This window comes from Agelaius tricolor, unplaced genomic scaffold (genome assembly GCF_023055355.1).
Source record: "Agelaius tricolor isolate 1412-34295 unplaced genomic scaffold, bAgeTri1.0.p SCAF_16, whole genome shotgun sequence".
In the NCBI taxonomy this organism is placed as follows: Eukaryota; Metazoa; Chordata; class Aves; order Passeriformes; family Icteridae; genus Agelaius; species Agelaius tricolor.
The window spans coordinates 20,105,437-20,128,458 of record NW_027269276.1 but is presented as its reverse complement, the minus strand read 5'-3'; the positions used below and the strand labels follow the sequence as shown (position 1 = coordinate 20,128,458).

The 23,022-nt window shown below is 40.1% G+C and overlaps 1 long non-coding RNA gene across 1 annotated transcript in view; it reads right to left on the bottom strand.

The window, feature by feature from the left end:
• The window catches only part of LOC139596627 (uncharacterized), a 162,095-nt gene extending 139,969 nt beyond the window's left edge, over positions 1-22,126 (bottom strand). The window contains exon 1 of the long non-coding RNA XR_011681377.1: positions 22,108-22,126. This is a non-coding gene — a long non-coding RNA (uncharacterized lncRNA). The remainder of the gene's footprint in view (positions 1-22,107) is intronic.
• Between the last annotated feature and the right edge of the window lie 896 nt (positions 22,127-23,022).

Here is a 23,022-nt window from a genome sequence, read left to right as displayed (position 1 = left end):
TTAAAATTTAGCCCTGTCTGGGATAAGATAGGAGTTGTGCCCATGTGCCCATTTAAGTTTTATGTACAAAAAAAAGAGTAGGCTACTAATTTTGTATCGCTGGCAGGTAAAAATGCCTGGCAGAAATGCAATATGTAATAATACTATTGATGGATCCTACCTGAAGTTCTACATGACAAGCAGTACAAGAAGCATTAGCTAAGCTCTGTGCTCTAGAAACAAGTCCTTAACTCCATTATTGCCCATGCTATAACTTGGTCTGAAGTTATTAAGACATCAGTGGCAGAATTAGCTGGTGTCCTCCAGACATTTCACTGGCCAGTGTCAAGGTTTAACCCCTGCCAGCAGCCCAGCCCCACACAGCCACTTGCTCACTCCCCACCAGCTGGATGGGGCACAGAATCAGAGGGGGAAAAGCTGCAAAACTCTTGGGTGGAGATAGAGTTTAATAGGGAAAGCAAAAGCCATGCACACAAGGAATCAATTCACTGCTTCCATGGCTGGGCACTGGTTCAGCCATCCCCAGGACAGCAGGGACCTGTCACAGGTGACTTGACAGACACCATCACTCCAGACATGTCCCTCCTTCATTGTTGCCCAAGATAAAATGATGTCTTCAGGGACTCAAAGTTTTCTGCAAAAGCAGCAATAGCACTGATGTTTGACACAGTTATTGAACAAAGAGAGAATTTGAAAAACGTGCACATGCAGGACCTGGTACTGTCCACAGTTGATCACTAGCCTGTGTGTCTGAATTTACTCTTTTCTAACTCGGTGACACACTTCCCACTTGATAATTAATTAAATAAGTTAGCCAAAAAACCTCTAGCATTAAGGAAAACACAAAGCTGGGTAGCTGAGAATGCTGTTCAGCACAAGTATTCCAGCAAAAATTAGTAATTCCCTCCATCACAAATAATGGCTAACTTTGGTTTCCCTCCACGACTTCTGTCTGTTTTTAAACATAGAGAATTGAGGAGGAAATCACTGCTGTTCTCAGCAGTATCCAAGAAGTTTTAATACTTCCACAGTAGCCAGTCTAAGCAAAACATAGTGACCTCACTCCTTCATTTCCAGCAAAAATCCCTGATTCATGAATCTAGGAATTGCTGGCTAATTAACTGGGGGGGGAACTACAATCCAAAAGCAAATTAAAAAAAAAAAAAAAAAGAAAGCCCAACCCAACAAAGCCAGGACCCCAAACATAGTCACATCCTCAGGGTAAGGAATGTTTTCTGTCCCATCTCACTGTGTGCCTCACACTGCTCTTTATTGCAGGGCAAACTCCCCACCTGAGCCAACACTGATGCAGTGAGACACCCCCGCTCCCAAAGCAAAGAATGGGCAGAGACAGCAGCAGCACTCACTCTGCCTTGGCTACCCCTCTGCAGCCCTGCTCTTCCTTTCCTTTCCCTCTGCTTTCTCTACTCCAGAACCCCAAGCAGCAGAATAAACTTTATCACTCAGCCTTAAGAGTAGCAAACCTTGTTTGCTTGTGGTACTCTCAGTTCCCACTCCAGCAATGCAGAACACACACTACAGGGTCACAAAAAATAGGCTATTAGATAATAATCATCAAATCCCAGACAAGCTCAATGACAATTGAATTTGCATGTCATAGCACAAGCCCTGTGGTCTTTGCTTTTCTGACAGTAATTAGTTAACCTGATGTTTTCTTTTGCAGTTCAATACCCAGATGTGTTTTTAAAAATTAATACAGGTTAGCACCTTTAACTACACAAGCCAAAACTCTGCAGCAGTTTGCTCTTCTTTGCATCAAAAAGGTTACCATTAAAAATGGTTCCCTGACAGACACTACTATCAAATGCTTTCAAGTTGTGACTTCTGAGCAAAAAATGTAGGGGAAAAAAACCCAACAAAACCCCCCAGTCACCTTGGAAAACCCCCAAACTGCAAGTTCTAAATGCAAACAACCAGTATTGCAAATGGCATTAGTGAGGAAAAGCCCAACCCTGGGCAGTAGTGTTCTCCTGAAAGGAGTAACTTCACAGAACTAAAGTTTGTTTCTCATGGCTAAAGAGAAAGAAGTTTGTCCTTTCCCTGGGAGCAGCTGGGAGCTGATCCCCAGCAGCAGATAGAGCAGCACCACCCACAGAACTCTGTTAACAGGCCAACACATCCCTGCTCCCACATCTTGTCCGCTTATCCAGCACAGAGGCTGCAGTCTCAGTGCCACAAATCATCAGCTAAAATAGTTCTGCCTCTTCAAAGGGCAAGGGAAGGAGATTCGGGGGGTGGTGGGTGTGTGTGTTGGGTGTTTAAATAAGAGGGAGAGATGCTCAAAGTGATTTACAACCCCCCTTTGAGAACAAGCCAGACCTGGGGAAAGTACTTTTTTTGCACCTGGACCATTATGAGGCAAAAAGGATGATCTCTCAAGGAGCAAAAGACATTCAAATGTACAAGTCAAAGAGCAGGATGATTCAATCTTTCCTAGGATCAGCCTGGCTTAAAAAGAAAAATTCTGGGAAAAATATACATCTCTCTCTTCCACAGAGTAAAAGGGAAAGGAGATTAGGAAACAAGAGGTCTTGAGTATTCAAAGTGCTAATTCAGAACTTCTCTCTCTAAAGCACTCATGAAACATTTTAATTGTCTGACTTTGCATTCAAAAACCTTGTTTGCAACTCTTAATTGCAGACAGCTTTGAACAAATAATTGAAATGCATGACTTGTGGGGCCAGCTTAAACAATTATAATGTGTTTTGCCAATAGGTACTTTGTCCCATTCTCCTCCCCCCACCTTTTTCATAATGAAAATGAGCTAGCATGATATTTGGAGCAAAGTTAAAACCTTGCTAATTTGCAGCACTGAGATCTGGGACTGTGACAGTGGTCGTACCTGTACAACTGCTTATATCAGCAAAAAATACACTAATAGTTCAACTGAATGCAAAAAAGACCTTTTCATTTTCTGCTGAGAACAACCCACTGGGAGATTCTTTTCTAAATACAAATCCTTCATCAGTCTGTTAGTTTTGCATTTCTTAAGATTTATGTAGCTATTTTCCTGAAAATTCCCTTCGTATGATTTAAGCAGAGCCTCCCATAAATATAAACATTATTTTCACATAGAGTTCAGAAAATAAGTTAAATAAAACCATATCCTTCTCAAAAAGACACAAATTATTTTGGCATGGTGTAGTCAAAACCATTCTAGGCAACTTATTGTGCTCCTCAAGCTGTAATAAACTGAAAAACAGAGAGCATTTTATCCTCATTCAGAAAACAGTCAGCAGTTTATGCTAATTCCTGAAGGTAAAAGTGCCCTTGTGAGAGAAGTGAACTTGGTTCAGGTCCGCTTATTCAAAGCCCTCTCTTCAAATGGTCTCCTTTTACCCTGCTCTGCTCTTAGTCTGTTGGGAAGGATCTTCCCTGCTGATATCTGGATGTGGAATGTGATTCCTGTTCTGATGGCTGACATTTAACCCAAGTCTGGGGATGATTCAAGCATATTTCAAACACCATCTTACCTCAGACATTTGGTGCTGGGTGCAAACAGGACAGAGGCTCTACAGCAGTTCCTAGAATGTTGTTTGCACTTCAGTCTGTTGAATTGTTGGTGTGCTGATAAGCAGTGCTGAGTAACTCACTCAGCAATCAGGATTACCAGGATTGCCTGTGTTTCAAGGAGGGAGGAGAGCAACTAATGAGGGACTCACTTCCTGCTAACCCAATTTCCTCACTGCACATTCCCTCAGCTGGGCACAGGCAGCTTGGACACCTGATAATCACTGTCACTCAGCCTCCTCCATCTCCAGCACAGGTTTCCGCTCCCTTGAGCAAACAGATCTGCAAACTCAAGGATTTAAGAACATAAAATCTAATTTAATGAAGAAATAAAACTGTAAGTCAAATTTAATCAAGATCTCAAAGACAATCAAATGAGGCTAGTAAGAGCTTTTCTAGATGAACTCTAGAAGCTGGAAAAGCTGCAGGAATTTTAAACAATACAGAGAGGTAGCATCCAACCATCTGCCACTACAAGGTAAAGACCTTCTGTTGCTATTGCTCCTGGCTAACATGCTAAGAAAACAGGAGAGTAGTTTCCTGTAGGCCCAGTTTTGTATTTCTTGCTTTACGATCCACTGTGCGAGTTGATGAGTATTTTGTTTTTCCAGTGGTACAAAAAGCATGAAAATGATCCAAAGCCCTGCAGGATTAGACCAATACTATTTTTGTAGGTAAATTTACAGGTAAATTTCACCAAGACTTTAGAAATGTAAACAAGCTAGTTTGGGTTTTATTTCCAGAGCCATGTTTCAGTTTAAATAAATATCTTCTGAATATAGAAACCAACCCTATATATAGGAAGCATAGGTTTAACTTCCTTCATAGGAGTAAAAAAAATCGCATATATGCATTAGCAAAATTTAAGCCTAAGTTTATAAATCACCATGCAAGTTTATGGGGCCACATAACAGTTTTGTGATAATTATAATAAATGCAATCTCTGGCAGGAGTTTAATAACTCATTCTGAAAATGCTTCCCATGTTCACTACCCATTTCATTGGCTACTCCCATCAATAACCCCACTAACATAAAAACAAGGTCAGCCAAGCAATGGAAAGACTGAAAAGAATGTTGAGAAGATAAGATTCTTACAAGCACACCAGGCCTGATAATGCAGAGAGCAGATAATAACAAAACCAGAAAATGGCACAACTGGAATGCAGTATGGCCTGTCCATGTAGCATTTCATTTGGGGGTTCAGTCAGCCAATGTGGGCACACCATCCACAAAGCAGCAATCATCCCCCTTCCCAGGAAGTTCTGTCATGGCATAATTCCACTATTGGTTTCTCTGGGTCTGGACTGAAGACACTTGAGACAATAGTTCATGTTCAGACTCAAGTGTTTATTATTTCTTATCAGTAAAACAGTCTCACTACTGTGAGTTCAGCAGCTTTTCATTAGAAGGCACAAAATGGCCAACAATCTCTTGTTGCAAGGTCTTTTAAGACTAAACTCTCCAATTAAGAACTGACACCTGGATTATTTTCCCTTTTAACCCAATAACTGATCCCAAAGAGCTCACAATGGGACTTTTATGCCCAATTACATAATGCCACCCAAACCCAAGAAGAAGGAAGAAGCAGCATGAAGAAGAAACCCAGGACAACACCCTGTGCCCTCCATCTTGCTTCCATCCACAACTTATTAAAAATACCAAAACCCAAATTTCTCACCAAGTGATCCACCTACACTACTCTCTATAATCTGTTTCACACTTTTGTGGATTCCAGTCTATCTTGAAGCCTAAGAAACTTTCTCCATGAATGAGGGTCAAAGTCAGTGCTGGCCTGGGGGTCAGGACACCCCAGAGCAGACAGAGAAATATTCCCAGTGCCCCGGGTTTCCATACCCACAAAAAACTCATCCTCCACCAGCAGGAGTTTGAGTTCCCTCTCCACTCACAGCCAGTGCTCAGAGCCAGCTCCATGCATGGGCACCTGTACAGCAAGAGAGACAGGACAGACACTTGCTCAGAATTGTGCCCTTAGTTCAGAGGCAAAGGCTTGTGACCACTCCATTCAGAGTTGTGGTGGGAGGCAGGCAGGCTGCATCGCTCAGTGAAAGCTGTCACTCAGAAAAAGAAGATTTAACAGACACTTTCTGGGTGGTGTAAGTCTGTTGAGATAAACAGAGTAAATGCTAGTAGAGGTCTTCTCTCCATGTACTCAGTAAGGGAGTCTTGCTAGTTTTACTCCCTGTATTTTAGTATGTTGCATTTAGATTGTATTTTCGTATGGACAAACTAAAATGGGAACTTCTCTGTCCCAAGACACCAGGACAGCCACACATACTAAGATAATAAATAGAAAATGAATTTCCATGGTAGAAGAAAAGCTCACCAGTGAACTGGGCAAGTAAAGGATTATATTACAGAACTATGATAGAAAACTACTGTGTGGTATTGTATATTTTATGGGAAAAATTGTGGCAATAATTGGTACTTTCAGATGCTCTTCCAAGGTCAGTCCCTGATCCCATGAATCAACCCCTCCTGCTGACACCAAGAGCTCTGCATTCACAAAGTACAGGCTATATAGTCCCATGAACAGACAAGAATTTTTTCACTTAATAAAAGAATTGTTTAAACATTAAGCTGGCTAAATGTACTAAGGTGAAAGCCCAAAGGGATTTATCATATGAATTGCTTGGTACAGACCCAAATTTTGAAAATTGTTCAGCAGACAATTTCCCATGAAATTAGCCCAATTCCACACAGGTAATTTAGTCTCACAGTTATGTCTGTGCACACAGATTTGAGTATTTGGGCTTTCTGTTTCCTTTTCACTTCCTCCAAGCATTGATAAAGCACCTCTGCAAAAATTGAGAAGCATAACAAGTGAAAGAGGGGATTACACCTGGGCAGACTTTACTGGCTTCTTTTATGCAGGAAAAAATAAACAAAAAAACCCCTGAGAGGTGAGAAAGAAGAAAGGAAGGAACAGAATTCTATCCTGCAGCTGCTCAATGATGCAAAGTGGCTGAGCTCAGAAGACAACAAGTCCTGGAAAAGCTCTTCTCCATCAGGATGCACCCTCCATCCTCATTCTGCAGTCTCATTCCTGTAACCCAAGGTTGGCATCTCAGTGGAAATCTTTGGCCTGACACAAATGCAACAAGCCCCCCCTTGCAACCAGCAAGGCTTCTCTCCCAGGTGACAGCTTGGGCCATCACTGCATTCAAAGCATTTTTCAGTAGGATTACCTTGATTTAGGTTCAATAAATGTAGAACAAAATTAGTTATTCCGAGAGAATCTGCATTTCTAATAAAACAACCACTTCACTGATCTCTAATTACAATAAGACTCAAGAGCCTTCCTTTTGATTTATAAGCTGCACATCAACAATACTTTTCTGTGCAAATATTTCACTTACACTTTGTGTTTTATCTACTATTCCAGCTACCTAGTAGCCAAAATAGTTCCTCTGAGAAATGTCTGAAACCCTTAAAAGCTGGTAATTACAAATAAATTTTAAAAAAAGAAGTCTCTTTATGGCATTGATGAAACATTGATCTAAAATAAATACAAAATATTGGAAGATTTTTAAGGTCACCCAATATCTTAGAAGAAGAAATAATAATAAAATTTGTTCTATTTAAGAATTTAAATAAAGTTCTCTTTCAAGTGAAATTTTCCATGTCACACCAACAAAATTTTAGATGGTGAAACAAATATAGACATCTTCAGAGCAAGCTGTTTCAGCTAGAAATTTTCAGGAAGAAAAGTGGAGTGAGTTCACCCTGAGATTCATATTGCTGAACAGTGAATTTCAGTAGGACCAGTTATAGTACTGATTTATTTTATTTATCTCCAAACAACAAGAAAAATTCATTTGTTGATTTGGATTTGGGCTTGTAGTGGGACACAACACATTCAGCCAAAGCAGTATTCTAGAAGAATTTTATGTATGTAGCTGAGAAAACACCTCCCTGTATCCTCCAAAATTACAGTAACAGAGCAGGGAAGAGAAGCAGGATGAAAAGTGCAGGAAGAAAGCAAACACTGGGCAGCTGACAGCCTAATTGCCTGCTCTGTCCCATTCATGCACACTATGGTTGTTTCAAAATGGCATGAATTGACACTGCTTTTTAAATTTCTCCAAAAAAAGAAAGGTTTGGAGTGAAAATGCCAACATTTATTACAGCTCAGGTGCCTGAAGCAAGAGAATTATTGCTGAGGTGTTTAAGTGGCGTGTGATTTTCTATTTTATTTTCATAGAGAAGTGTGATTTTTGAAGTAACTGCTGCAATTGATGTGCAAATTTTGACACATTTTGTATGACAAGTGACTAGCCCAGTGGTACCTCTGCAGATCAATAATAGCACATCTCAGTTACCTGACTAGTGGGTGTTTGGGAGGAAAAGGGAAAGGTTTGCAATCATGCCCAGCAGCAAAATGATTCCCAGAGGCTTTTGCTCTCTACATAACTGAACACCTGAGCTGTTTTTATGGAACAAACTCAGACAGCATTGCTAATTCCCTGGTGTGAAAGGTTTGGATTCATAGAAGCAGAAGTCAGAAATATGTGGCTTCACTGATGTTAAAACATTCACAGATGACCTAATAGTTGACATATTCCAATGGGACATGAATTTCAATTTAATTTAATATGCAACCCAAAGTAAATCAGCAAAGTTCCACCAGAATTCTCTGGAGATGTAAAGGCACTCACCTCAAACTGATTTTTCAAAGAACTGGCTACTGTAATACAAAGGAATAGGTACCTCAAGGCTCCTTGGGCTTATCAGGAAATAAAGTGCTGAAAAAATACACCACAAGCAAGTGTAGTAAGACACACCAATCTTCTGACATGAATGCAAATAGCTCCTATCAGGAATAGTTCCTATTCCAGAGAAGCTTTCTGGAATATTGGAAGCTCAAAGAATGCTTGCTATTTTGCATTGAACAGTTCCTTGTTTTTTAGGGGCATCTTCCCCTAAAAGGCCAAAGAGAATGTAGAAACTTTTAAAAAATTCTTCATCTCAAATGTTTTGTTTTGTATTTTTAAAAAAATTTCCTCTCCAAAGGGAAGGAGGTACAACTCTATGAAGATTGCAATGGGCTTCCTATGTAAAATGCTATGCAATTGTTGCTGCTAACGTTTTTTAAACACAGAAATTTACTGAAAAATCTTGGCATGCCTCTATGAAAAACAGATATACATGACAAATGCAATGCATTTGTCATAAAAAACACCACATATAGTGTGATTTTCACAGAAATGTTCCCTTTCAAAATATAAGTTTAATAAAAGGGATGCATTTAAAAGAAATATATTCACCTCAACAATATCTTTTATGAAACTCAGTCTAATTATGTTGTTAAAATGAGAAACAGTACAAAATATCAGCAGAATAAAATATTTCTTTCTTACTTAATAATTTACTGCAATTTCATCTCACTCACAAGAAGAAAAAACCAGGTGAATCAGGTCAGCTGGTGAGGAAGGCTTGAATATGTGCAAGAGGTGACCTCTGCAAAGCTCATCAGCGATGCCAAGTGCAAGGGCCTGGGCAGGGCAGTCCTGAGCACAAACAGAGGCTGGGCAGGGAATGCATGAGAGCAGCCCCAAGGAGGACTCAGGGCTCTTGGTGGATGAGAACCTTGTCTTGACCCAGCAGCAGCAAGACAGCAGCTGTGTCCTGGGCTGCATCCACAGGAGCGTGGCCAGCAGGTCAGGGGAGGGAGGGCATCATTCCCATCTGATCCATCCCCTTTGTCAGAGCCCACCTGCAGGGCTGCACCCAGCTCTGGGACACCCAGCACAGCAAGGACATGGACTGCAGCCACTCCAGAGGAGCCCATGAAGATGATCAGACAGCTGGAGCAGCTCTGCTATGAACACAGGGTGAGAGAGCTGGAGCTGTTCAGCCTGGAGAAGTAAAGGCTCTGAGGAGACCTTTGGGGCCCCTTTCAGTGTCTAAAAGGGCTTCAAAAGTGGGGCCCAGAGAGGCTGTAGCTGCCCCAGCCCTGGAAGTGTCCAAGGCTGGGTTGGTGGGGCTTGGAGCAACCTGGTCTGGTGGGAGGTGTCCCTGCCTGTGGCAGAGGGGTTGGAAAGAGATGATCTTTAAGGTTCCTTCCAACTGTTATAAATGATCAAATCGGGAGCCAAATTTATAAGAAAATTTAACAATAGCAATGATTTATTAGATTGTCAGCGAAACAGAGTTTTGATCAAAACAAAAACCACCACAGCCAAGGCAGCATCAACCCCAGGATCGGCGCTGGGTGAACCTGGATCTGACCACCAAAATGTCAGTCTCCCCCTCGGTTCACACCGACTGCTTCGCGCAGCGAGCTTTTATACAGTTTATTCTGCCTGGGGCAGAAATGACCGAATGTTCCTTTGTGTCCCTTCACATGCAGAACTGGGGCCGTACATGTGCAGGGTTAGACAAAGTCCAGTTCCAGGTGTCTGGATGGTGTCAGAGCACTCCGGAGAAGTCGGCATTCACATGTAACAGGGTGGTGCCGGTAATCAGTGTAGTAGATGCAATCTTCGAGGTGCAGATCACTCTTACATTCCAGGGAAGTCGGTGATCACCGCTCAGGAAGGTTCCATTCATACGTTAACAAACTCGGTATTATCTAAACGTAGTCCGGGAACTAATTGAATAAAAATAAGACTCTGCTCCCGGCTGGGGTGGTCAAAAGACATAGCTTGGATTTTACAATATTTTATACATTAATAGCATGAATTATCTATACCATATACTACACAACCCAACTCATTCTACGATTTAGGGGGACTGGAACTGCTAAGTCATGAGAGAAACAGGGACCTGGTGCTGTAGTCAAGGTTATGGCACGAGAGAGATAAAGAGAGTCCATTGACTTCTAACTTCAGCAATACAGTGTTCATTAACTTAGAGATTACCACAAACACAGTGGAATCACATCTTTTAATTGACCATGATACCTCTGGCAAACAGAGGCAGGGACAGAGCTGAGCTGAAGGACAACTGGAGGAACTTAAATGTCAGAAGTCAAAATTTATTTGTCCCTAACTATAGTTCTATCCTACCTGGAAGCAGCTCAGTAAATTCTCTTACCTTCTATTCAATAAAATGCTTTGTAAAAGGGTTTTATAACATCACCTTCTAAACCTGTTCATTTTTGTTCCTCCTGTCTTCTCAGCTTTTCCAGTACAACCTTTCTATATAAATTTATTAGAAAACAATTTATAGTATTACCATCAATGATTCTTCCTGCAGCATTGTAAACATGCATAAAGGTTTACATGACTGATAAGGCATGTTCCTGCCCCAAGGGCCTGTGTTAGTTATTAAATTAAGTCTTTATACTTTTTACATTAATATACTTCAATGCAAATTTTAAAAGGCATTATTAAGAAAAAGCAAAGTGGAACAATGACAAGCAAACTACCAAGAATCACCTACTCACAGATTCTAAATAAGAATAACAGTATTTTGACAATAGAGTCCAGAAGTTCTTAATGTTCAAGGAATATCTAAAATACTATTGCCTTCAATTCAGTTACAATTTACTGATATCAAACTTCACAGCACCCGAAGCAACAGGTGCTACATACACCTGTAGCACAACTAAACTCAAAGAGTACAACTAAAAAAAGAGTTTCAAGCTATTCACACTGAGAACTGGCCTTCAGTTATTTCAGCACTGAAAAGAAAGAAAAAGTGTTTCTCAATTTCACTGCTATGAATAAGCCTGTCTTATCCCCCTGCAATTCTTTAGCTCCTTGTATGCAAGCAACACTCTGGGCCAGCACATGAAAAACAGCAGGCTGGCACACCCTTCATGCTCCCTCTCTTCAATTTACCATTTCACTTAAAAGCAAAGTCATGACAGTTGATGTGAAAGCCTCAAAAACCCGAGCCAAGAGCAGAAGTAAGATCTGCCAGCCTCTGGCAAAGCCTGGCACATGGCTCTGAGTGCACAGTCTCTCTCTAAGGGTGGAAAAATTGAACATGAAAGACAAAGAGGAAGATCCACACCACAGAAAATTCCACAGGAGAGCCTGAGCAAATGCACTAATGCTTCAAATCTGCAGTCACCCCATTTAACTGGAATGTAATGAGTAGAGTTCATCTTGTGGGAGAAAAATGAGAAGGAAGCCTTGGGATGGGATGGGATGGGACAGACAGCAAATGAATCTGGGCAAAAGGAGCTAAGGAGGCAGTGACAGGGACAGACCAGAGAGGCCAGAAAGCAGGAGCAATCCACAAGATGTGGGCAAAAGAAAACCAGAATTTTCACCATTCCACAGCCCTGCCATGGAATCCAAGGTTCCTCAAACATTCTCACTGCTCTGCTTTGGCAGCAGTGCCTCCCACCCACCTGCCACAGGGACAAAATTTGCTCTCACATCAGCTGCAGTGATAGAAGTCAGCACAGTCCTGGGTCATGGGCACAAACATGACAAGGAGATGACAGCAGGACCATGGTGGAGTAGGCTGAAAGTATTTCTGTTACCAGGATGCCACCAGAGAAAGAGAAGTAAAATCAGAGAGGACATACAAATATGGTGCTGGGGAAATCTTTTAGGCTTACAAACCTTCAGAGGTTGTTTAGCATTGGGAATCTATCCCAAATCACCAGAGTTCCTTATCAAAGTAAGAGTGAACCAAACTTTGCAAATTTTTCATAGCACATCCTTAATTTCTAGATTCATAATTTGGTATCTCATTTGATGAAATCTTAATTTGTGCCCCAAATCAAGAGGCATCATGTCTGAATACAAACATGGCATTTAATGCTAAGAGGATAAAAAATGTTGCATCTTGAAAAAATGTTGCACACAGATTTAGAGATTACTTTTTAACATGGTACCTCAACTAGTAATCCCTATAATGGGAATAATACTATTCAATTCATTCACTTCATAAAGGTGAAAACAATTTCATTAATGTCTGAAAAAGTGAATAGACCCCCAGGTAAATTAATCATTTGCTCTTCAAAGCAAAGTTTGAAAAGCATGTATTAAATAAATGCATCATGTTTGAATAAGGACAACAAACCTACTAAAAGGCAAACATATGTTCTGGGCCCTGGAAATGGTCAGGATCTTGTAGGGAAAAAAATACTGCCTTAATATTCATGCTGCTATATAGCTGGCACTACCTGTCATACAGGTAGGGAAAGTCAGCATTCAGGGTTTGACTTGGTAGGCTTGGTCATGGGCTTCTAATGTGGCTTCCTGAGTGTAAGATACAGAGCAAAAACATTTTGCTAATCATGGTTCTACCAATTTTCCTTCTGTATTCTCAGAAGTTTAGAAAAGAGAGTAATGCCTTGTGAGCTAGCAAAAAATCATCTGTGTGACAAAGCTCTTTCTTCCACCTCTATGTGATACAAGTTCCTGTTTGGTCAGCATCCTTTAAACCCATTCTCTGTGGGTGTCCATAAAATGCTGTGGTATCTTAATCTCATATACACCAACTACTTGCCTGTGCTTCTGAACTCCTCCCCTGGCATTTACCACTCTGCACTACACAGTTCCTCCTGAATCCTGCACATATTTCATGGCATCCTTTCAGACATCCTTAACCTTAAACTTTTATTCAAAAGGAGCACTCAATACCTCAGAGTTTCTCATGCTCTGTGGCTGTTAGCTCTATCCACCTAACCCAAGCTCACTGAAAATTCTCAAGCCCCCCCCAAAAAGAAAGAAAAGAAAGAAAAATATGTGACTCGATAGGGTTAGTAAAACCCTGCATGTCTACAAGTTTTGTTCAAGTTTCTTTCTAAGAGACACATAAAACAAATCAGGGGAAAATTTACATTAGTAAAGTTATTTTTATTATCTCATCAAGGTTGGGATGTAGATGGCAGAAGCCTCAGCTTCCATCTGTCACACCAAGGGGCACCACAGCAGCAGTCAGAGCACACAGGGTTCATCTCTTGGCACACAGAACAGCTTGTCCTGCCCCTTTGAGATTTCCTTCTTGGGGGAAGGAAATTAATTAGCACTAATAAGTTAGGTCAGAAGGCAACAATGATTTCCAAGCTATGCGCTGCAGGAGCAGCACACATGGACTTGCACACACTGACACAGAGGCTGCCCCACTTTGTGTCCTTCTGAAGGACAGAGAGCAGCCCCAGTGACTGTGCTGTACATGAGGCTGTGCTGCTTTGTACATTCTCACAAGGGAATTGTCCAGCTCCAGTGGGACTCACTGGTGTCAAACACCTCCCCATTTACACTTCCCTAGCCAGGAATGGCCTTGATCTAGATGTGGCAATGACAACCTAAATAGATACCGGGGAAATACTAAATTCAGCAAGTAATGTTGAGATAAACATGAAAGGCCTTATTAAAAGCTACCACAAATCCTTCTGCAGATTCCAGCAAGCTTTGAATCAGGCCCTGTTAGAGCAGCTCCCAAGCTCTGACGTTGCTGACCAGATTCAAGGCTCCTGCCCTTCATTTTACCAGTTCCATTTTCCTCTGGCTCATGACCTCATGGCCAAAGGCCAAGGTCCCCATGTGAGACCTTCCGCTTCCTCAGAAACACAGGATGAGACTAATGCAGAGTGATGAGCAAAACACAAGAGCCAAGTTGTAACAGTCACACTTAGCACCATGTAAGCCAGTGCATTTAAAAATGAGCATAAAGCTAAGTGCAGACAAGAATAATTTTCACATCAGAAGACAAATATCACTGGTATAATAATAATGTAAAATTAAAATATTAGAATCAGCTAAACTTAGAAGATAGATAGCAAAATGAATAATATATGCAAGTACAATCCAGAGTTCTGTTTTATGCATACAAGGGGAATAATTAACTGATCTGGAAACATGTAAATGAGGGCTTAAAAGCATTTTCAAAACAGCACATCCAATTCCAGTTACACACGCAGAAGTTGCTACATTATAATAATTAGATTTTTTTTCACAAAAGATTTATTTATTTTGAATAGGAGTATTAAATATTATACTAATTACTAGTTATTTTACTTTGTACCCAGGGAAAAGGAATGAATATTCATTAATTCCTCAAGCTACCAAACCCCAACAGACCAGATGATTCCAGCATTGCTACTGATAAGTAAGGAAAAATTTTGGTACAAAATCAGTCTCATCTCCCTCTCTCCACAAATTGCAGCTCTGTCTTTTTTACATGTTAAGTGCACTACAAGAAGCAACAGACAACAAATAAAATCACAATATATCGGTGTTTTTCCTTTAATTGGTAAGTCTTTTTGTATAATGCCCCCAAGTAAGCTTTTTACTAGTATTATTTTGGGAGTATTATATCGACTTTGCTGGGGTAGCAAAGGTAAAACTCAGTGGATTCTAGAAGTAAATAATAATCAAAACTTCATACATATATTCATCTGTCCATTATTTTTTAAGCTGCAGAAGCTCTGCTGGTTCTCTGCCATGGTTATAGGAAGTGTGGGAACGCCCCTTGTCCCTGAGACCCCAAGTGGCCCAGAAGAGCCCCACCCTTGGGGAGCTCATCCCTGGACACCTCAGAGACCAGATGTGGGCACCAGTCATGGAGCGCCTCAGGCTCAGTCCCTGCACAGCTTCAGCCAGGGGCTGCAGGCTCCAGCTGGGCATGGAGAACCTGCCCAGGCTCCTTGGAAGACCAGCCCTGACTGTCTAAAGATCTTAAATGGTCAGAGACAGAGAGGAGCTATCTGCCTGTAAGTTAATTTGATATTTATGTTATAATTCCCATTTGTGACATTTCATTCAAATCCAGAATGGTTGCAGACCAACTAAATTTATTTCTCAAAACAGACCTAAATCTTACTGGAATTAGGTGGACTCTCTTGACAGAGTCTTAGTGGAAGGCATGAATTCTGTATGAGCCTGGATGCTTTCTGTTGCACGGTTTCACTCTTCATTTTAAACTGTCTTTATTTTACAGTTAGAGACAGTGCAAGATGAATTTTAACAAGCAAGTTCAGAATCTAATCACTGATATAGTAGCCAACTCATTACTTTATAATTTGTTTTATTAAAACATTACTGTTTATTAAAACATCATTGCAAAAAACCCCTCAAAATTCATGAATTGCTTCCACATACTTCTAAGAGGCCAAAATTTAAAAAATAAATAAAATAAGCCTTAAGAGAATTTTTACTTTAGCTGAAATTTAAGTATTTACACTTTGCACTTTGAAATCAGTCTACAGTTTCACACTTAGATGTTCTCAAAGAAGGTTAAAATCTCTTATTTGGACACTCAATCCAAACAGACATGTAAGAAACCCCCTCTACTCCCTATAAGCAGGATCTACATGTGATCTAGTGATGGAGATGCAAGATTCCCATGGCTCTGAAGAGTGTTTAATAATACACGTAAAATATTTCTTTTGAGCAGCACAAATCTCCTCTTGATTCTCTCATTTTACAATAACCCAAACTCTGTTCTCTCTTAAAGAGCCCTCTCAGGGCTCATGTCTTGGAGTGGCAGTGTAAAACAGCTTTTTTTGGATTGACTGTTTGCACCTTGTTTTCCTTGCACAGGCAAGTAAGGTCACCTCTCCTGAGCCCAAAGGATGAACTCCGATCATCTGCTGACGAACTCATCCATGTCACTCCGTACATCCCACGGAAAAAGGGCACTTTAGAAGAAAGTATGCACTAAAGCTAAAGTGACATCAAGTCCCTTGCCAACCCCCCAGCACTCTGAGAACTGAATATGCCTCTTTTGAGTGCAGAACTGGACTAACTCTTAGCACAACAGGAAGAATAAGGAGGGTTCTTTTGTTTGTTTGCCTTGCCTCAGCTAAAATCCAGAAATACAAACACACGAAGTCCCAGGCACTCCTCTCACATTTCACATGCAGTTTCCAAGACATTGTAATGCAGAGTAGCTCTGAGCAAAGCATGGAAACACACAGTGTGGTGTCAGAAAGTGTGCCAGGGCCTGAGCACGATGTGCGGGAACAGTACGTCAACTGAAACCAAACTCTTTTCAGCTTGGCACCAAGTCCTCAAAGACTAACACTAAGTCAGGGAACATGCTCTAGCCCTAAATATCTGAATGAATGCTCAAGTTCTTTCCCGAACAAGAGGATATGTGAAGAATTGTTTTCAGAATTTGAGCAACTACATGAATTTTTCTATTACTCTTTTTGTTTTAAACTTCCCTTTTTCTTTTATACTCATGAGGACAATTTATAGCATCCATGATTGGTACAAAACAATACAGTGACATGAAGCATGTCACTGCTTTTTAAAGATCCTGCATAGACAAATAACATAAAAGAAACCAACTAAAACAAAGACATTGATGTATAAATAATATAAAAACCATCATTTAAGAAGCTACTGAAATAAACTAGTAGTTTAGGTATTTACTATCTGTCTAACGCAATGCAGTCAGAATCAGGTTAAGTGAGTTGTGTGCACGCAGGGGTGATACATTGGTCAGAATTATTCTTTGCTAATTTGATATGCTACTATAAAACATGCAGTGAAATATTTCAAAGAAAATGTATTATATTAAATGTTACCTTTTTTCCGCTTTTCAAGTAATTAATTACTCAAACTGTTACGAGAAAGAGTCTAGATTCACACACTTGTAATGACTAGGAGGATATTTAAAATTCATTACAGTACATTAAACTTTCACTGATTAGTTAGCATCACTGCAAAATAAATAAATAGCCAATTTGCTTTGATCAGCAGAAATTCTGATAAAATCAGCAAAACACCAATTAAAATGTGAAAAATGCCACCTACTGCTATTATTCTAATGGAACTAAGACATATAGAAGAAACTGATTCAATGTTTATTTTCATATCAGCTGCATCTTCAAACTGTAAATCATTACAGCTTTTACTTGCATCTCTTCCTCACAAGCCCAGAATTAATTCTGTAGATGGATTTACTATGGACTGCATCGTACTGGAATATACCATCCTATCATAAACAGAATAATAAGGTCTTGCTGCACTTCTGTGAACTCCTGTTGGGAGGGGCAGTGGGGAGCAGCAATTCACTCAGAAATATGGTAAGAGAGATGAAACTTGACATGAGGGATTTTTGCCTGAAACTTTCTTCTTTGGAAGCAGGTGGAAGGGAATGAAATGATTAAGTAGCGGTGCTATATTTAGTTATACACATTTCTTATTTATTGGGTTCCTCGGCTTTGAGGCCCTGAGCCTGCAAATAACCATGCAGTTGCCTGTAAATTGGCTGGAATGTTCTGAAGACATGGAAGGTAAAATCTCAGTAGCTGGCCTGCAGTTTTTAGCAACTTTAACTTCTATGAAATAAAGGGATTTCATAGAATGAACAATTCTTATACCTACACCTACCTACAAAATTTCTGACAATACCAGTGCCTCTTATTTCACATATATAATCTTCAGCTGGAGTGATTGCTGGGTATCCAATTAACACAATCTGAGTAAACTCCTGGAGCTCCTGGCTGCTTCAACTGAACACAGACTGAACCTTTTGAGCACAGCTCCACATTATGGGGGGACAAAATTGCAGCCTTCCAGCTCCTGCAGAGAACCTCCAGGGAGGATGGAGAGGGACTATTTACAAGAGCATGGAGTGACAGGATAAGAGAGAATGGCTTCAAACTGACACAGGTTTAGATTGGATATTAGGAAGAAATTGTTGCCTGTGAGAGTGGTGAGCCCCTGGCACAGGCTGCCCTGAGAAGCTGTGTCTGCCCCATTGCTGTCAGTGTTCAAGGCCAGGTTGGGTGAGGCTTGGAGCACCCTGGGAAGGTGCCCCTGCCTGGCAGGGGGTGGACCTAGATGATCTGTAATGTCCCTGCCAGCCCAGGTCAGACTGTAATTCTATGAGGACTATGGTTGATTTGAGCTACTGCATTCTCCTGATCATCTCAGAAGTCTTGCCAGCTCTCAGAAAAGAGAACCACACCATGTATCTAACGTACCAGTTGCCTGTAGTGCAGCCAGACACAAATAATTAGTGTTTACTCTTTCCCTATGGGAAGTTGTTTTGGTCAGATATCCTCTACATGAACCACTGCCCACCATGAAGTGTTTATGTACACAAGCCAGCTTCCTTATGGTTTATTTGCCCATTTAAACTCCAAAATGGAAAATTTTCATAATACCTGGAATGGAAACTGACCAAAGACTTTAGTACTTGATCCACTGTGGTCACCCAGTCCCTTACGGACTGTCAGCAGCAGCTGGCACTTGTTTAGAGATAAATCATGGACTTGCAACCACAGGGAGACATAGTTCTGGAATAAAATACCAGCTAACAGGGAATTAAAAAGCTTAATCACAAGCACATTCTTCTCTTGGAGTAGAGTTCCTGTGAGAGATTAACTCTCAGTGCCCCTGCAAAACAGGATTTGATATCAGAAGGACTTCAGTGGAGGGAAACTAATGATCTGGCACACAGGAGGAAAAGAACCCCAAACTATCACAGGTTTGGAGAAGTCAGCACAAAGATAAGAAGAGCTGGTGTGTCAGCTTGAGACATGAAGAGAGAAAAGCCAGAGTGTCTGTGCTCCAATGCAAAAGAACGCGGAGTGCACAGCACCTTGAAAAAAAAAGGAAAAACTAACCTTGATGTCAATGAAGGAATTAAACAGTAAAGACCTGTCAGTTATCGGGTAAAGCTCTTGAAACAAATTCACCAGGTAACATGTCTTTTCCCAGCTCTCATTACCCTTCCCTTGCTGACAAAATTTGCTCAGATGGCAGAGCAGCAAAAAAAACCACCACACATCTCCCTAAACAAGTAGACTTTAGCCCAAGGCTTGTTTTCTCTCACCACCTGCAGTTGTGGCAGCAAAAATGTGAGCAAGCTGACTAAATGGATGGCTAAACAGATACAAAGTGCCTGCTGCAGTCAGTATCAGGCTGCCCTGAGACTCTTAAAAAGTTCATTCATTTCACTCTCATGAAAAACCAATAGATGCCATAAGAGTTTACTCTAATTGGAATTTTGATTTCTAATGAGGAATCATAGCCTAAGAATAGACAGCCTGTACTCATGCTGCAAACCCAGCTGCTGACCAGAAACAATAGCAATCGAGTAGATCTTTTTGTTTAATTTTTTTTTTCTGTTTAAGCAGCAAGGGAAGTAGGGCTTATTTGCTCAAATGCCTATTAACCAACACATTGTAAGTCCAAACTAGCTCTTCATGAGGGCCCAGGTCTATTTGAAAACAAGGGCACAAGAGCACATAAAAAATAAAATAAAAGAGAAACATGAATATATCAATCTGTTTTTCTCCCTGTCACAGTCCCCATGCTCAGTTTCAAGCCATAAGGCTGGTAAAGTACAGACACTCTCTAAAATGCGCAGCACATCAGAGTCCTGCCCCCAGCACACGAGGGAGCTTTGAGGCACATGCACCTCCTTATTAAGAGATTTTGGGTACAGTCAGGAAAACATGGGAAAGATTACACAGTTTTTGCTACCCACTTTTTCAGTGTCCAGCACCCACAAGCTACATGACATAAACAGGCTTATGCCATCTCTCTCCAGCCCAGGCTAGTATGAAATTTTGTAAATTATTATGTTACCAACAAGGAAGGAACTCCATGTGTAGTCTCAGCCATCAAAAGAGAGCACCAGTCTATGAGAAGAAGACAAAATTTCATGCCAGATCCACAGTGCAGGTAACAAAACTATTCAGAATGTGAGACCTGGCCTTACATTTCCCCCCGTGCCTGCACACAGGATGTGCAAAGACATTGAAGTTGATGGTTCTGGGCAATCAAGGAGCCCTCACAGGATCTCTGGTTTCTCCAAGAAAGTGCTGTTTCAGGATAAGAGTGCAAGATGCAGCACAGACTCCCAGTTATCTTATTGTCCTTGGGTTTAAGTCAGCTTTTCACACAATTTCCCTGCAGAACCAGCACTATATTAATTCACATCCTCTGCTGTTCATTGTTTATGAAACCTGCATCTTTCACTTCTTTTTCAACTATTGTAGCACTTTCTAATACACAGGAAAAATAGATACTCAAAATGAAATGTTACTTTGAAGTTCAGTAATTTGGAAGGAAAGTTACAGATACACATACACCAGCAATCGTAAATGGTCTGAGGTTTGAAGGATTTTTCCACTTCAGTTAAATATATTGAGAAGTATCTTCAAATAATTAAAAAGTGCTGGAAATAAGCAGTATTTGGAATTAATGGAAGCTATATATTCACCCTGTTGCATTCATTATTTTTAAATTATAGTTCCCACAGATTAAGAAACGCATCGAAGTTAAAATGAAGCAATTTTGTTGCTAAATATTGTCATTTAGATTAAAATATATGTGTCTGTTGAATCCAAAAGCTAAACAGTACTACTGCAGCTGCTTTTATATTTGCAAAATCTAAAATAAACTGCCAACAAGCAATGAACAACAAATGGGAAAACATTTAAAAAGAATAAAAGCCTCAATATCCCCATCTCCCTGGGTAACTATTTTCTTACATGGTATGGGTTGTCAATCATATTATGCAGACATCAAGAAAGTCATGTTATATTAATTGCACATTTCTAAATAGTCTAATAACGGATACATACCTCATAGATGCTGAAACATATGGTTGAGTCCAAAAGGTTGTTCATAACCCTCTCTTATCCAGTTATTGGCTGGCACTCTGCATTGAAGTACCACCTTCACCATATTGGTAACACAGAAAGTAATTAAAAGCCTTTGATAAGCCATTTTTAAATGAATATGACTCATTGGAAGCAACAGTAAAAGAAAGAATGGAAATTCTTATCCTCCTGCCAAGAGTCTCACAGGAGCTGGCTCACACAATTACAAACTCAAATATCATTCTTCCAAATCATCAAATCTCTATGGATTTCTGAACTTTTCAAGTTGGATCCTTCATCTGGGGAGCACTCATTTGAAGCAAACTACCAGACAATTTTACACCCAATCTTCCAGGGTATTGGTAAGACCTTGGATGCTAGCAGCCTGTGTTCACACTAAACATGGAAGAAACGACCTTCGACACCACAGTTGCAAAAAAAATTAAATACATCATCACCACACAAATCAACACATAAATAAATCCACATTAATGGCTCAATTTTTATTTACATTAATGACCCTACTGGTAACCTTTGAGGCACAATTTTATCCCAACAACTCAAGAGAGAAGGTAAAGTCTTGTTGTAACCCATTTTCTATTTCAAAAACTTCAGTGTATTTTAAAGGGAAACATATAAAATGCATTTTACATTTACTCCTTCACACTAGTATAGAACTTACAGAAATGTCACCAACCAATATTTCTATGGTTCCATAGAGACTTTAGCAATTAATTTTTTTTCCCATTCCATTCAATAAATTATGACACTTCATATCAGATCTAAACAAACCAGCTAAGGCAAATGGGGACGGGATGTATTTCCTCAATGATTTTACTAAATAGGTCACTGTTATTACATTTCCTACACCCTTTCCATGCAGTCCTTTATAGGCATAATCATCAGCAGAAGTAACACAAAAATACTTTAGAATAAACTCTCTTCTCTGCTGCTTTGATGCAAAAAGTGAACATGAAATTCTAGAAGCTCCTTGAGACTGTGTTCCAAGGACCTCACCAGTGGTGCAATGTGAAATGACAACAGAAGAATTCAGCTATGAGGAAATTGAGGTGCTTACCTGGCTCAAGGCTTCTGGGCTAACCTGTAGCTGCAGTATTTCCCATTAATTGCTACTCCTTGTTCTCCTCACAGCAGCTCCAAAATCAATAGGCCATTCACTAGCTGGAAAAGAGAAAACATAACTAAACAAAAATTAGAAAGAAAGAAAGAACGAACAAAAGATAGAAAATGAGAAAAATTGCCTATGTGTTTTAGAAGTGAGAAGAGTTCATTATAGCACTTAAAAAGAAATAATTTCCTGTAAGTATACACTCAGAACACTATGAAATCTTTAGGGGTATATGACTAACCAGTCAAGGAAACAAGTTTTGTCTTTACACTACTTGGTTATCCTGTTTATTTCCTAATAGTTCTACATCCATAAAAGGCCAAAGGACTCTGACCTTGGCAAGCTAACTAAGCAAGAAAAGGCAATCATGTGTGCAAGGTTGTCACCTACACTACAAATTATGATAAAATATATCTCAGTATTGGAAAAAATAGCTGTATGTCTTCAGTGACATCCACTGTAGTACATTTAAGAATTTGAATAGGACAGCAATTTATTTTGCACTAAAATGTTTTATGGTTATCATAAAGCATTATGTCTTCAGAGACTGAAAGGAGATGTTTTTATGGACTGTTGCTTCTTGTTGCATTATCTTTGTAGATCAAAAAATATTCCTCTGGTTTTTTTTTCCTTTTTTTTTCAAGTGGCCCCCATTGCCCCACTAATAATAGATGTCGCACAGTGGTTCAGTCTGATAAAAAGGAAACTGCTAAACAAAGTGTACAAGGAACATATTTCTAACACTAAAGCGTTTTACAATGAATGATTATCCAGCTAATTAGTGAAATAAATAATAATAATTGCCTGTCCCTTCTCATTAGACTCTTAGAAAGAAAATGGAGCCCCCAAGCAGAGTTCTAGCTT